The sequence below is a fragment of the Panthera uncia genome, assembly GCF_023721935.1.
Source record: "Panthera uncia isolate 11264 chromosome B3 unlocalized genomic scaffold, Puncia_PCG_1.0 HiC_scaffold_1, whole genome shotgun sequence".
Classification (NCBI taxonomy): Eukaryota; Metazoa; Chordata; class Mammalia; order Carnivora; family Felidae; genus Panthera; species Panthera uncia.
Genome location: NW_026057582.1, coordinates 95,836,693 through 95,849,846, shown reverse-complemented (window position 1 = coordinate 95,849,846; position 13,154 = coordinate 95,836,693). Strand labels below are relative to the sequence as shown.

Below are 13,154 nucleotides of genomic sequence, written 5' to 3'. Positions count from 1 at the left end.
AAGAAAGATCCCTGGGACTTGGTGGCCAGATGGAAGTGGGAGGGGAAGTGAAGGGAGGAGTCAATTCGGACCATCAGATTTCTGGCTGGGTAGGTGTTGGGATTGTGTTACTCAAGACACAGTCAGAGAAGGCTGCCTAAAGCAGAGTCTGGGAAAGAAGAGCAAAGGAGGTAAGTTGAAGGAAGGACATGTTGAATTTGAAATGCTAGAAGAAATCTGGGTGGACCCTTCAGTAGACAGTTTTATTTATGAGTCTGGAGGCCAAGAGCCGGAGGCTGGTAAATCATCCAGCCCCATACTTTCTGCCACTTTGATTTGATCTCCTGTGTTGCTTGTTTGGATCAGGCATTGAATTTGTGAAGAAACAGTGTTAGTATAATTTTTAAGGGCCTGGAGAATGCAATACTTTAAAAGATTCTTTCTCAAGAAAACAAATGTTCTAGTCTTTTGACTGGAAGAAAACAGAGTTCGTACTAGTCTTCTTACATTAGAAGAGGTTAATACAGCTGCCTTCTGCTGAAAGGCCAGTGGAATTGGGTTTTAGTAAGCTTGAAAGGAGCAAAATCACTTGACTGGTCTGCAGGCCATATGACAAACAGCTGAGACTAATTAGCTGGATTGTGGGTTTTTACAGAGATGCCTGATTTTGAAAGTTGATGGAGCAGACTGCTTTTCAAAAGATTCTTTTGAAAAACTTTTATAAGTAGACGATTCTGACTTTAATATTTCTCTTTACATCACATAGACAAAAAGTAATCTTTTTGAAGAGGACATGTAATTGGAAGTTGTCTAATTGTTGAAGTTTGGGAACAGCATTTCTAAAGTTTTAGAAGAACACCCAACGATTTATACTCCATCAGGTATAGTTTTGTGTTTATCTTTGTTTTTTGTTTTTTGTTTTTTGGGTTTTTTTTGGAGAGGTTTTGAAAATTGCCAGGCCAATTTTCCTGTACTTAGAGTATATGCAATTTGACATAGAATACCATTGCACATATTAACTTTTTTTTTTTAAACCGAAGACTTCAAGACACCTGCTAAATTTTGGGGGTGTGGTTTGAAAGTTGCATTTTCCATTACCAGAGAATGGGTATGAATACTGACTGCATTTTTCCTTTCTTTTCTGTGCTTCAATAAAGTAACAAAGGTTTTTTTCTCAGTTAATATATTGAATAAGGGAGCTGATTAAGGACTTGAATTTGCTTCCAGAGTCTTGCTCATCCTCTGAGGGTTTTATTCACAAACATTCATGCTTATTGGGATTTTGTTGTTAATATTGTTAATAGCTTTAATGGAGGAAAGCTTTATGTAAGGACGTGTTTTTGTATAAGGTATATTTCTTCTATAAATTAAATTTGCCCCCGAATGTTAATTTTGTTTGATTTGGCAGTGGCATTGTGGTTATGTAAGGAAAGGTCCATATATTTTAGAGATGCTTAGTGATAGTATACAGGAGTGAAAGATCTGGGGACAGGTCTGCTGGGAAGTTGCTTACACAGTTCTCTCTACTTCTGGATATGAACTAGTTTGCAAGGACTGCTGTCACAAAGCACTGCAAACTGGGTGGCTCCAACAGCAGACCTTTATTCTATCAGGTCCAGGTGTCAGCAGGGGTTCATTCCTTCTGAGGGCTGTGAGGAAGAATCTGTTCCAAGCCCCTCCTTGGCTTATTGAAGGCCAAGTCTCCCTGTGTCTCATCTTGTAGCCTTCGCTCTGTGTGTCCTTCTGTGAAGAAGGAACCTGGATACAGACATGCAGGTCATGCAGCTGATTGGTATCAAGGCAGTCTCCTCACCTCCGCTCCAGGGTGCTGACCATCACCTTCTTTTGTTTTCTTTGCTGCAAGTTCAAGCTTTTCTCCTAGCAGTGAATCCAGAGCTCCTATGATCACACATCACCGTGGGAAAGAACCTTGATTAAAAGTTGACTTTCTCTGTCTAGATTCTTGGATTATAAATACAAAAAAATAAAAAAATATCTTGGGGAGGAGAGTTTATTCATGAGGCGTCTTATCCATAGAACATCCAGGTTGGATTTAGTACATTCCAAAGGAGTTTATCCCCATCTTGGTTGCTTTCTGTCTCTTACTGCTTTCTCCTTGTCCTTTCCAGTATTGAGTGACCCAGAAGCCATTAGAATACAAACAACAGTTTTTTTCTTTTTCACTTGCTGCGCCCACAAGACAGGAACTGTGGCAGAAAATGCTGATGAAACCTTGCGGCCTGCAGGATGGCACCATAGCAACCAAGATCTGTGCATGTGTTAGCAGGTCCCAGAACCCAGGGCTGACTCTGCTGATGTTCCAGCTTCTGCCCTCTCTAGACCCTCAGTACCTGCGAGCTCAAAGAGGAGATGCTTGCCACTTCCCTCTGTTTCTGTTTTCTCTGTTTAGGATTAAAGCTTCCTGAGATATCTGTTCACTTTTGCTTTCATTCCTTTCCTCTTCCCTCTGAACTGGGTTGATTTATAGATAGAGCTCCAGGCATAGCATACCTGATAGCTGATGAGTCACATAAAGCCCGTTAAAAACAAAAGCTGATTTTCGCAGAAGCCTTAATTCATTTGTTCTGTCTTTGCAAGAGGACGTCTTCCTGCTTGCTTCTGTGCTCCTGGTGTTGCTGCGGTATGGCTGGGGCCCTGTCCTCTCAGCAGTGGTGGGTTCCTTGAGGGTTGGAGGGTTGGGAGAACATGAGTGAGATCAGGGTGCTGCTCAGGAGATGAGTTTGCATCACTGCTGGTTCTCTGGAGGCAGGAGTCACTTTGCTGAAATACAGATACAGCTTATCCTTCCAAGAGCGGAGTGCATCAATTTTTGTTTGTTTGTTTGGTTTTCCCCATTTCATACTCTATTAGGCATCTCTTCTCTCTGATGTAATCTGAGCAGGGAACATTTAGCTATGAATGCTAGATTGGATGGATCCCTGCTTTCACAAGAAGGAGGAAGTCCAGATTTCTATAAGCTGGCACCTCTGTACTTTGGTGACTATGGACTACTGTTGAAAAAAATCTCCTTCCTAGTGTCCTTCTTGGTCTCTCTTTATTCTCAAGAGTCGTCTTCTCTCTCTTATGGCCTTAAGAAATCAATTCTGTTGATCACTCTAAAATCCATTTGTTAACACTGATTTTTCTTTGGAACCTTACTCTGTTTTCCAAATGCCAATTAAACACAACTCCCTGGAAGTCCATCATGTCTAAGGGACATTTAATTGGTCCTCTGCAATGTAGTAGAGTGTGTCTGCGTTCAAATCTTGGCTCCACCGCTTACTGGTTGAGTGACCTTGGAGAAGTTATTTAACCTTTCTGTGTATCAGTCTTCTCATCTGAAAATTAGAGCCCTCATAAGGTTGTTGTGAGGATTAAATGAGTCGGGATTTTAAAGGGCTTAGAAAAGTGCTCAGTGTTAGTTATCATTTCAAATTGTTTTTGCCTGTTTTCGTTAATGATTATAGCATTCATTCTGTTACCAAAGGAAAAGTTTGGGTTAACTCCTATACCAGTCAATTGAGAAGTGAAACTGATTTTTCTACTTCATAAATATATCTTGAATTAATCCTTGCCTCTTCATTCCCACTGTCACTGACAGAAGTCAAATCCCTACCTCTCCCATCCCTTCCTGACCCTATGTTGTATATTCCCAGTTTCTGCGTGGCTGTCCGAAAGATCTCTCTAAGGCACACACCTCATGCTCCTCCCCTTCACAAAAGTCTTCAGTGGCTTTCCATTGCCCAGATGATAACACAGACTCTTTATGTTATGGAAGACTCCTTTCAGGCAGGCCTAGGGGGTTGCAGAGTCTGTCCCACCTTTGTAACCTCTGTCTGGGCACCTCCTCCAATCCCCATGCACTGGTCTAGCCATCCATTTACTTAGGTCCTCTAAGTGCACCATACCCTTCTCCTTATACCTCTGCAAGTACAAATGCCTTCTACTCCACTCCCATCCTCTCAGACTGTCTGTCACCCAGGACTTGCTCCCCTTTCATGGCTGTAGGCCTTGTCTGGTTTTGTACTTTGAATGCCAGACAGCCCTTAGCTAATTCCATCAACAGTGATTTGCACCTTTCAGATCGGCATCAATGATCATTTTGTTGATAGTTTCTGTTATCTTTAAAGGGTGATGCTTATTTGCCATGTGAAGTCCTTTACCACATCCTTCTGTGAACTGTGTGATTTTTGTCCCTTCACTTGTGTCACTTGTCCCTTTGTGTACCAGTTTTAGTCCTTGGCTTGGATGCTGCTCTGCGAAGTTTTCCCGATTCCCCCACGAGGCATTCTGGGCTCTCCTTCTAGCCCTTTCTGCCCCAGCCCTCCCACCTACCCAGCATACTGTGCATATTTCTATTACAGTTCTTGTTTCACTGAAACATTGCATCTTGTTCACTGAATGTTTTACTGTTCATTTCCACAGAGTGCTTCTTTTAGACTATTATTCTTCCAGAGCAATGTTCTCAGTCCTTCACATAGTGGTGAGCACATGGCATGTTCTCAGTGCTTGCTTATTAAATGCATGATGTTTAAACTGAGGTGCTTATAGGCTGCTGCCTGAATTTAATCATCAGAACCAGCTCTCCCTCCTCAGTGACTTCAAGCTTCTCTGGTATACCTTTTGATTGTTGCCATAGGCCATTCTACTTATCAAATTTTGAGATTATTAACACCTTTTGGGTTGGTATGTATGTCATTTTTCATTTAATTTCAGTTATATGTAAGGGACATTTTGTGGAGTTTCTTGGGAAGTACTTCCATACCTGACCCAAGTAGTACTACCCTTCCCCATATCCTCCTGTGCTTTGTAATTTTTGTCGTTCACATTTGTCAGTTGAGCCAAGTTTATTTTTCTCTAAAACACTTAAATGTTCTGTTTAAAAAAAAAAGATTTTGCCCTTGTCTAGTCTTTAATAGTTCTTAAAAATGTGTAAAAACTAAAAGTGATTAAGGGTTTGTAGAAATCACCAAATGAAAACCCACTTTTTTTTTTTTTTTTAATGCTGTTGTAAAACTTGTTCACTGCTGGCAGTGGCTTGGGAGCTCTTTAGAGTCAGGTATAGACTCCAATACTATATTTTTTTGTGATATTTAATGTGCTTTTATTAGAAATAAGACTCTAGAGCTTTGTTACAGAGTTGCTTGCTGATTTCTATTTCTTTTGCATAAGTGTCCCTTTTCATTTCTAGATATACCTTGTCTAACATCCTTGGTCAAATAGATGCACTTCATGGAGTTAAATGAAATGAAAGAGATGTTAGGATAATTGCATAGGCCATCCTAAATAGAGTTTAGAATTTGTAGAATTTAGAAATGTAGTTTCAAAGTGATATGATCACTCATTTACTAGCAGAGGGAGATGGCAGATTTGGGTAGGGCCTCAAGCATAGCCCGAGGCAAGAAAGATGAGGAACCTGTTTGATACTCATCTTCAGTCATTTCTCCAAGTATCTGGAAAGGACCTTGTCTTTTTTTTTTTTTTAACTGTAGCCTCCTGGGTTGTATGTGTATATGGGCAGTGGGGTAGGATGGGGGCAGTGTGTGGATGGGGGTCCATGGATCCTTCAGCTTTTTTTTTCCTCTCCTGTTCTACACCATTGGACTAGAGTGCTCTTCCCCAGAGAATGCTAGCCTTATATGTACTGTTTAGGACTGCACAGTACTTAGAGAACTTCTGCATCCCAAGTCCCCAAACCCCTCATCTACTTCTCAGAAACCTTCCCTAACCCACCTGATCCATATCAGGGTTAAGTGTTAATCTCATGGGATCCTTCCATTATGCCTACGATAGGTAATAACCATACTTAGCATCTTGTTTCGGTCGTCCCTGTCTTCTATTAGATGGTAAACTCTCTGAGGGCAAGTGCTGTATCTGTCTTATTTGCATTTCTATCCCCTTGCACAGCATGCAGTGGGTACTCACCTATTAAGGGATTATAGGACTCTTTATTCATTTGTAAAGACAGAACCTGCTCCGACTTTTCCAGAGGTACAAACCCTCTTGATGCAGCCTGGCAAAAAATCAGGTTTGCTCACCCCACCTTATTTATTTATTTTTTTTTGTAATTTAAGAGTGAGTGTAAGAGAATGTGAGTGGGGGAGAGGGTCAGAGAGAGAGAGAGAGAGAGAGAGAGAGAGAGAGAATGAATGAATGAGAATATCCCAAGCAGGCTCCATACTCAGCCTGGAGCCCGATGTGGGGCTTGATCCCACGACCCTGGGATCATGACCTGAGCCAAAATTAAGAGTTAAACACTCAACCGACTGAGCCACCCCAGCTTTAAGCAAGAGGAAATGCCAATATTTTCCCCTCTGTCTCCACATTGTTTGTACTATATCATCATTGGGGCTAGTCTTACTTAGATTCTGAACCACGGTTTTGAGGCATGGCCTGACCCCTCTGACTGATAATGTTGAGTTATAGAACGTATATAAGTAGCATTTTGTATTTCTCTAAAATGCCTATTTTTGAAATGTTATACCTCTAATTGGTGAGTTATAATGGGGGAGCTTGAGCTCTAGTGCTTAAAATCAATAATAGTTTTGAAAAGAAAATTTGAAAGGTAGTTAATGACTTTCTGATATTTCTGTAGGGAGTGAAACACTATTTCACTTGAAAAACTTTCTATAATAATTACTTCTGCCTCTAAGACACTGCATCTTAAGTAAACTTTTTTTATTTAGCTTCAAAAGAGCAACTTTATATAAATGTTATGTGTTACATTTGAAGATTAGTTTTGGGTAATCACCTCAAATACCTGGTACTTACTAGATATTTCATTTTTTATTCTTTCAAATAAATATGAGTGACTCTGAGAACTATGGCCTTTCCTGTACCCCTCCCAGGATGAGAATGACCTGGGTAGAGAGTATAAATTTAAAAATCATGAAGGTTAGAGAAGAAAAAAAAAAACAACTAGAAAGATCAAAGTCACAATAAATGCAAAAGCTTGTCAATTACTTGCTTAAAAGAAGCATTACATAATTTGCATAATTACAAATAAACACCAGATTGAAAGAAGCATTACATAATTTTCCCAATAGATGCCAGAACAAACTTGATAAAACTGATACTCATTTGTAATACTTATTCTTAGAAAACTAGGAATAGATGGAGAACTTCCTTATCCTGATCAAGCATCTACCAAAAATCTATAGCAAATGTAATTATTTATTTATTTATTTATTTTGAGGGAAAGAGCAACAGCACCTGGGAGAAAAGGGCAGAGAGAGAAGAAGAGAGAGAGAATCCTAAGCAGGCTCCCTACAGTTAGCACAGAGCCTGATGTGGGGATGGAACCCATGAAGCGTGAGATCATGACCTGAGTCAAAATCAAGAGTTGGATTCTTAACTGACTGAGCCACCCAGGTGCCCCAGAAAATGTTATTCTTAATGGTAAAATGTTAGAATCAAGACAGGACTGTCTATTAAATACTTTGGGACATCCTAACTGGAACATATAGAAGATATATACATTTTTAAAAGATGTCATAATAGTGACAAAAATATAAAGTATCCATAAGTCTGAAGATTTATAAAGTCTTTATGAAGATAATTTATTTATTGATAGCATTTTTAAAAACAAAGAAGGCCTAAATAAATGGGAACAGTAAAATGTACATGCACAGGTATGTTCAATATTGTGAATATGTCAGTCTTCTCAATTTGATCCATAGATTTTTCATGCAGTACCAATCAGAATTCCCATAGGGTTTTTGAGGAACTTAGATAAAAGTGTGAGAGGTTAAGAATGTCCACAGTAAGGTGGAGGAGACTGGACCTCCCAGATACTAAGTTGTACAGATGATCCTTGACTTAGGATGCTTGGACTTAGGAGTTTTGACTTTATAATGTGAAAGCGATACACATTCAGTTGAACTGCACTTTGAATATTGAATTGTGATCTTAGGCTAGGGATGTGGTAGGAAGCTCTCTTCTGATGCTGGGTAGCCAGAGTGAGCCTCAGCTCCCACTTGGCCACATTCACAAGGGTAAACAACTGATACACTTAAAACCATTCTGTACCCAGATAACCACTCAGTTTTTCACTTTCAGTACAGTATTCAATTACATGAAATATTCAACATTTTATTATAGACTAGGCTTTGTGTTAGATGATTTTGCCCAATTGTAGGCTAATGAAAGTGTTCTGAACATGCTTAAGGTAGGCTAGGCTAAACTTTTTTTGTATTTAATTTTTTAAATGTTTATTTTATTTTTGATAGAGAGAGAGAGAGAGAGAGAGAGAGAGAGAGAACGAGAGGGAGGGAGGGAGGGGCAGAGAGAGAGAGGGAGACATAGGATCCACAGCAGGCTCCAGGCTCTGAGTTGTCAGCACAGAGCCCGATACGGGGCTCGAACCTATGAACTGTGAGATCATGACCTGAGCCAAAGTCGGACACCCAACTGACTGAGCCACCCAGGCACCCCTAGGCTAAGCTTTGAAGTTCAGTAGATGAGGTGTATTAAGTGTGTTTGTGATTTGAGATATTTTCAGTTTGCAAGGGGTTTATTAGGACATAACCCTATCGTAAGTTGAGGGATACCTGTTTAATGAAATCATAGTGATTAAGGCCTTGTGACATTGGCCCAGGGATAGTAAAAATGATCAAGGAACAAAAGAGCCCAGAAACAAGCCCTTATAGAGTGAATCACTAGGGAAAGGATAGTTTTTTCTTTTTTTTCAGTGAATGGTACTATGACAATTAGATATCCTTCAGGGAAAAATAATGAAATTGGATCCCTACATATACCTTAAAATGTTTTCAACAGATTACAGACTTAAATGTGAAAGGTAACATGTTTAGGAAAATAATGTAGAAGAACATCTTTATCACTTTAGGCAAAGAAGGATTTCTTTTGACCAGTTAAAGAGCCATTAAAAAAGTGAAAAGATGAACTACGAACAGGAAGAAGATAGTTGCAACATCTGTAACTGACAAAGGACTACTATCTGGAATATGTGAAGAACTCTTGCAAGTCCATAAGAAGATAACCCAGAGGAAAAATACGGAGAGGACATAAATATGTTTCCAGAAGAAGAAATTGAATGGCCAACAAATTAAAAAATATGCTCAACGACGTTTGCAGTCAGAGAAATGCTAATTTAGGTAACAGTATGTTACTATTTTGAAAAGTCTTACAACAAACAGCAGATCTTGGTGAAGATGTGAAGTTGGGAGTGTAAAACAACTGCATTGGACGATTATTTGGCATTATCTTGTATTCTTGAGCAGGCACATACCCAAGTCCCAGGAATTTGACTTTTTGGTGTTTACCCTAGAGCAGAGCTTCCTCTCTCATATGCCCTGAATTGGCTGAGATGGGTTGAGATATTTGAAGCCCTCTTCCCCCAGGATGGGTGAGTAGATTCTGGCATTGCTGGAGCCCCCAAATCTGTTGCCTTTGATCATGAGCATTTGCTTCAGCTTGTCATACAAATAGCAGGGAAGAGGTTGGAAAACACTTTTCTAGACAAACTCTTGCTAGCATGTATCAGGAGATGTGCACACACATATTTATAGCAATACAATATTGTTCCAAATGAGAACAAAAACATGGAGGATATGGTTTAGTTCCGCTAATTCTCATCTGAAAACCCACAGGCATTAAGTAATTAGAGAAGGGTTTTGGCATGTCATTTCTTAACATCAGCGGTAAAAGCGGTAATAATTGCAAGCCAAGTGAGACAGGAAGAGAAAGAAGCTGAAGGAAAATTATGTGTTTTTTTCTGGCCAGTGTGTGTTTTCATCGACATGTAGTCAGATGAGTGGTATATGATGATGGGCAAGGTCTGAGTTTTGAAACAGAACAGATGCCTTAATGATGGCTCCCCGAAGGAGAGAAAGTGGTGGAGGCAAAGTGACATCCAGCTATCTTCCCTGATATTTCCCTCTTACTCCCTGCCAGATAAAGTACCATACAACAGGGGCATGATGTCTGCAAACAAAATTTTGTCAGAACAGCAGGGACTGGCCATCATGTTCCATGTAATTTTCTTTGGCTGAGAATCCCTGCTGTGATCCTTGGTCTTATGTGTTCCCTCTCCTGTGGTGGGTACAGGCCTGGCCTTCTTTTTTGACCTTTCACCATTGGTTCTTCTGCCTCTATACCAAGGACAGACATAAATGTGGGACCATAGGGAATGGAGAGGGTTTTTGGCATTTCTCTGTGGTGCAACTTTCCTAATCCAAATCTCATCATCTTTCCCCTCCAAAAACCTGATCCCCACCACAGAAACCTTATGTCCACTCCAACTTTTTCCCTTCCCCCATTTCAATGGCCTCTTTCTGTCTGCAATACTACTTCACCCACTGTGATTCTTTGGAGTGCTTTGTCTGCTGCTTTCTCTTCAACCCACTGTGGCGCTGCATTATATTTTTAAATTAATGTCTCTTGGGCTCCTTCCATCTCATTCCCACTGCTGGTGCCTCTATCTAGGCTCTCATCTTTAAAGAGTGAGAAGTGATACAAGGGACAGCTGCTACCATGAGTCCACTTATCTTTCTCATTTGTCATGGCGAAACCCTGGACTCTGAACCTAGAATCAGAGAATAGAATGTTTTCTCAGAGACCATGGAGTTGAAACCTTATTTGATATTTGAGGAAACAAGGCCTAGAGAGGGATGGTAGTAGATAGTATTAGAGATAGTAGCAGAGCCAGAACTAGAAACCCATCCACTGACAGGTTAGTCGTTCAGCCCTCTTCAACTTGACACATTATCTCTTAAGCATTCCTTTGAATTCATAATTACTTGTCTTCTGTCTCTCTGACTAAATTTTTAGGTGAAGAATTATTTCTTAGTCTTATTTGTAGCCTTTTCAGTATTTAACAGGGCTTCTCAATACTTGTTAAATTGAAGTCAGACCATGCCCTTGTACCACACATACGGTCTTCCCTATTCCTGACCACCTCACTAAATCCTTCTTGGCTTGGAAGGTATTCAGCTCAGGCCCTGGTTCCTGCTTGAAGCCTTGGCCAGATAGTTTCCCCACCTTTTCTGACCTCCCAGAGTCTACTTGTCTTGTAAACCACCATCTTACTGTACCTAGCAGTTTATAGTTTATAAAATACATTCATGTAATGTATCCTTTAATACCAACAATAATCTTGCTAGATAAATATTCCCATATTGAGGAAACAGTCTCGGAGAGGTTATGTGACTTGCCATAGGTCATACAGCAAGGAAGTATGTAACAGAGTTCAGGTCTTCTGACTTTATGCCCTTTGCACTTTTGATGTCCTGTGCTGGGTGGTCTATGTGGCATACTAGACACTTTGCTTCCTGATAATCTTATTTTTCCTGTGTTGAAAATGAATTCATTTTATTTCCTCACTCCAGTACCAACTTCTTGAGGGGAGTGGCTGGGTCACATATTTCTTTCATGCCATTCATAGTTGCTAGCACAGTACTGGGCAACATAGAAGTTAGGTATGGTTAAGTTGAAAACAAATACAACTTAATTTACCAAAAAAGACCAGCTTTCACTGGAGTTCCAAGACCCTTTTTGAGTCACCCCTGAATGAAATCAGCAATGAACAGAGGGAACCAGAGGAAGGAAGAGGCTGTTAGAGAAAGCCAGATGGTAGACATAATTAGCAGTTGGGCGACAGCTGGCCTGTTGTCAGTCTGGTGATGAGGGGTGGTAGACCAGCAATACACAAGACCATCCTCAGGAATTGTGCAATTTTTCTGAAGACTTTAGACACTTTCATGAGAAAGGAGAGAAGTACTTAGAAGTAGCATAATACCCATACAAATTAAGCAGATAGAGCACTCCTACAAATTGAGAAAATGTTGGTTAAAGAAATATCCAGAGTAGGATGTGGCTTATGAAGACAGGTTTCCAGGGTGAGAGTGGAGTGGGTAGAGAAGCATTTGGCTTGGTTTGTGATCATTCCTTTACTACCTGAGGCTGTGAGAAAAGGGATATATAGGTAAGCATGTTTCCTTTAAAACAACTTTCCTTCCGTTTTCCCTTCTATGGCAATCAGTAGGGCCTCACCCCTGAGCCCTGGTGTCAGAAGAGAAGCGAGCTCAAATAATCACACATCATCTGTGCATAGAGATGTGTTGTGATGACTAAATCCATGGATATCTCTGGGACTTTCTCATTTCACATATTCTTGTGCATTTGCCCCATAGATTAGTGAGATGGTTCAGAAATTCCACTACTTGGACAACCTAACTATATTTCTAAACTATATTAATTTTTCTCAAAAGGATCACAAAAATGCACTAACATCACATGCCCCACATTTTGGTTTGGAAATCACACTGCATCTCCTGAGTTCTGTAGCATTTTGCATCTGAATAAAATGTAAAACCTCTTCTGCTAGAATGTATATGAAAGATGTCCAGTGTCCTGATGGTAGAAGCCTACACATGTTCTTTTATGAGCTTCTGTCTCTTAAGGGAACATAAAATTAAATCATTTTAGATTAGTAGTAATAGAACTTTAACATCTGTTCCTTCCTGTGTCAAAATGTCCACAGTGTAGAATTACTTAATAGGAGCTGAAGGAATGTGTATGTCAACTACTCAGAGATGCCAGCAATTAAGGGAAATTATTTCAAATCAGAAATTGTAATTTATACGCAGTAGACTCTGAAATGTAAGTATGTCAAACCTTTTCTGTGACATTCATATATGAATTTTTAAGGTAATTTCTCATTAAAAATTGATTAATATCATTGGGGTTTATTTTCAATGCTTGATACCTATACAGCAATTGTATTTTTATGTGATGTGCAAATGTATATGGGAAAGTTCTAATTTAAAAAGGATACCAGGGGCACCTGGGTGGCTTAGTCAGTTAAGTGTCCAAGTCTTGATTTCAGTTCAGGTCATGATCTCATGGTTTGTGAGTTGGAGCTGCAAGTTCAGGCTCCTCTCTCTTTGCTTCCCTTCCTCCCTCCTTCCCTCTTTCTTTCTCTCAAAATAAACTAAAAAAAAAAAAAAGATACCATTGGTAACACTGTTTTTTGTCTTTTTTTTTTTAATGGAAGCATAATTCCTGAGGTCTAAACATTCAACTTAAAAACTTTTACAGTCAAACTTGTGGGTATGTGGAAGTTAACTTTATATTTAAAAAGTTGACTTATTAAAATGATTATGGAATTGTGAGATTGATTGTCATGGTGGCTTATAAAAACTTTTTCTTACTACTTT

The 13,154-nt window shown here is 39.7% G+C and overlaps 1 protein-coding gene across 4 annotated transcripts in view; it reads left to right on the top strand.

Moving 5' to 3' along the window:
* The window catches only part of RAB27A (RAB27A, member RAS oncogene family), a 76,316-nt gene that overhangs the window by 16,398 nt on the left and 46,764 nt on the right, over positions 1-13,154 (top strand). For 3 of the 4 annotated variants that reach the window (XM_049613651.1, XM_049613655.1, XM_049613652.1), the window contains exon 2: positions 746-860. The exons of the other annotated variant lie outside the window; for it this stretch is intronic. The gene's annotated coding sequence lies outside the window, so the exon portion shown is untranslated. The remainder of the gene's footprint in view (positions 1-745; positions 861-13,154) is intronic. 4 annotated transcript variants of the gene reach the window in all.